The 3,274-nt window shown below is 46.7% G+C and overlaps 1 protein-coding gene across 1 annotated transcript in view; it reads left to right on the forward strand.

Annotated features, from left to right (window-relative positions):
- MYT1 (myelin transcription factor 1) overlaps positions 1-3,274 on the forward strand; it is a 71,816-nt gene that overhangs the window by 59,904 nt on the left and 8,638 nt on the right. The gene's annotated exons all lie outside the window — the stretch shown is intronic.

Below are 3,274 nucleotides of genomic sequence, written 5' to 3' on the forward strand. Positions count from 1 at the left end.
GATCACCCCGACAAAGGATGATAAAGAAGACCCAGAGCTGATGAAGTAAGTCTGAGGATAACTCCTGAGTAAAGCTTTTCATTCTTTGCCCTTTGCCTCACATAGATTTACGTGGGGGAGCAACATCCCTCCCACATCCCTCCTGGCTCACGCTGCTTTCAGCATCATCTACAAAGCTTTCCCGTTGTTCTTTTGGTGTTGCAATTTTGAAATTTGATTGAAAAATTGGGTACTGGGGAGGTGATGGTTTATGTTTTCTTGTTTGTGTCTGCAGATGTGAAAAGTAGGCTGGTAGGGCATGAACAGTTTCTCTGCTACCTGTGCTTTATATAATTCCAAAAAAACCCCTGCCAGTGTTGTAAATGTGGGTAAAGTCCCACAGTCAAGCCAAATGTTGCTGGTTTTCAGGCAGCAAGGGGCAGATGAGGGCTGAGGGGCTTGCTTAACTCCCAGGAACACAGTAAAAATAGGAACTACCCAGCAATGACTTGGGTCAGGATCCAGTAACCCTGAATAATATATTTCGTAGAGTCTTTGCCAGGGCAGAGTATTCAAAGCGGACTGAATAAAACCTTTCTCTGCTGCCTCGGGCTGAAGTTTTCAGAATGCCCCAGGGGGTTTATTCCTTCAGGGAATAGAGATCTGAAATCCCTTAGTCCACCTCAGGAGTTTTCATGAGCTGAGAAATCCATTCGTCCTGACTTTCAGCAAGTCCAAGCATCACAGGCTAAGTGTCCATGGCCGGATGTGGTGTTTGAGGTCAGCGTCTCAACCCTTTATACAGCTATAGGACATCAAAGGATGATGTCCTTTGATGATCCTGACTCCATGATCCCCCTATTTTTTTTTTTTTTTTTGTTAAGCCAGAGCATCCCTAACCTTCCTGGAGCCTGTCCACTCACCCAGCAAGTGCAGGTGAAAGCAGGTAAAAAGAAACACGGGGAAAACTATCAACTCCCTCCAAGAGATTCTAGTTACCCATGAGTGCTGGCATATCTGTCCAAACCCCTTTGGCTCAGCAGACTGTCTCCAAATGGATTTTTTTTTTTTTTTTGTAACTTATTTTAGCCCCAGGGCTGGTTTTGCCCGTGCAGGGGATCAGAGGTGAATACCTCTGCTTGCCCAGGTTTTGTCCTGGAGCAGAGGCTGAGCTGAAGCAGGACCCAGTGGGTGTGGAAGAACTCCGTGGGGGCTGCAGGAAGCTGGGATGAGCCTGCTGGGGCATAAGGACCTTTCAGAAAAAAGATGATATTTGAGCCATCTGCTCTGTTCTTCCTCCTCAGTCTACAGGAAGGAAAGCCTCCCAGTTAAATGAGCCGTGTGATAATTAGCAGGAGTTAGCAGAGTTTATTAAAAATTAAGCAACCTACTTGAGAATCTGTGGGAAAAATCCTCTTTTGGCTCAAATACCCTGAATTGCTGGTGGCATTGCAATGCTGGGCCATTAACCAGTGACACAGGGAAGGAAAGGAGAGGCAGCAAATTGTTCTTGTGCAACTGCTGGCTGCTGTACCTTTGCTTTCACTGTGGTTGGAGGGGTGTGTGGGAGGTTCTCCCTTTCCATGGTTTCCTCAGGGACACGTGCCCTGTGGGACTGGGGAAGCCGTGGTTTTGCTCATCTGTGCCTTTCCCATTCAGGACAGGACCAGGCAGGAATATGCCAAGCAGTTTCACCAGTTCAGTTTCTCTGCAAATAAACCCAACTTGCCAGTGCAAGGAGAAAGGGGGCTTTTATATGGTTGTGTTTTTATGGTGCAATTGGGGTTTGTATAGGAACATGGGATGAGCTGACAGGACACCCACAGCAGAATGATGGTCCCATCAGCATCTTCATCGGGGGTTGGGTTCTCTCCCAGTTCACAGTAAAGATGAAAATGCTGGGAAGCTAAACTGGGAAGTCATAGAATCCTAGAATAGGTTGGGTTGGAGGGGACCTTAAAGCCCATCTCATCCAACCCCCTGCCACGAACAGGGACACCTTCCATTAGACCAGGTGGGACACTTCTATGGGTGGGACATCCATAGATTCTCTAGGCTCCAGGCTTCAAATGGAGTTGGAGCATTGCCAGAACTGGACTTTTTGGCTCCTGGAAAGCTGATGCTGTCCACTCCCTGACTGGTCTTGGTGGGACTGTGGGCATTGGTTCAGGCAGTGCCAGGTGGGATCTGAGGGTCTCTGTGGAGCAGCAGGTGAAGGCATTCCCTAATGGCACAGGCAGTAACCCCAACTCCTCCAGCACACCCAGGAGGAACAGAAACTCCTCTGAGATGTGCAAAGCCACACAGTACAACAATCCATCTCTGCCCCCTTCCCCCATCCCGTGGGAGGGTGTTCCATCACCCACAGCAAGGTGTGCCTGGTGCAGGTTTGTGTTAAGGAGCTTTGGCTCGAAGTCCATCCTCCGTCTGCACTGAGCGCCACTTGGAACCCAGCCGAGTTTTGCACATCACCACCAAGGAGAAAGTCATTTAGTCCCTGTTGTTTTTGCTGTTCATCCTTCAAGTAATTTGCTACAGATGTGATTGAACAGATCACCTCAACCTTCAGCCGAGCCCTGGCATAGAACGGAAGCATCCACAGGTGTCTAATTGATCAAGCGCTGCTGGTGCTTCCATTAAATAATAATAATTAACAAAAAAATAATTAAAAAAAATGTCCAGGACAGCTGGTTTGCACAATAAAGCTCTGGTTTATTTTTTAACAATGAAAATGTAATAAAACTTAAATTAACGGAGTAAAATATGTAACGGTTGGGCCATGACTGCTGCATACTAAATCCTGGGGTTTGTCTCTTTCTCTCTTTCTCTCTCCTTCCCCCCCCCCCCCTTCTCCTTTTCCTCCTGAGGATTCAGTAATTTGCTCGTGATCATATAAAAGCAATGATGTTATGAATTTACTGAGGATCCTGCTGGCAGGGATATTATAAGTGAATTGTGCTGCATTTGCAGCTGATTAAAATCGAGATCAGCATTTTTCAAATTATCTTGGGAAAAGGCTGGGTGTAGAGCCCCCCCCTCCTTCTGCTGTCATCTCCCTTTTGTGCAGAATGTAAACAATCAGGGTAATAATTTCTGTGGTGAAACGCAGCTTGCGATTTTCAGGAGCAGCTCGGTGGATATTTTTGCTGGGGAGCCTCAAAGTCCCTAATTGCTTCCATACTGAGGATGTGGGGGATTATATTTTTGGCATTTCTTACCTAACTTCCACCTCCCTTATTTTAGAGTAACCTCCCCTGAGTAATAAACTTTTAACTGTATTTATAATTGGCGAGCC

Source organism: Empidonax traillii, unplaced genomic scaffold, assembly GCF_003031625.1.
Source record: "Empidonax traillii isolate 1590-97213 ecotype Southwest subspecies unplaced genomic scaffold, ASM303162v1 scaffold91:size2966241, whole genome shotgun sequence".
NCBI classification, from domain to species: Eukaryota; Metazoa; Chordata; class Aves; order Passeriformes; family Tyrannidae; genus Empidonax; species Empidonax traillii.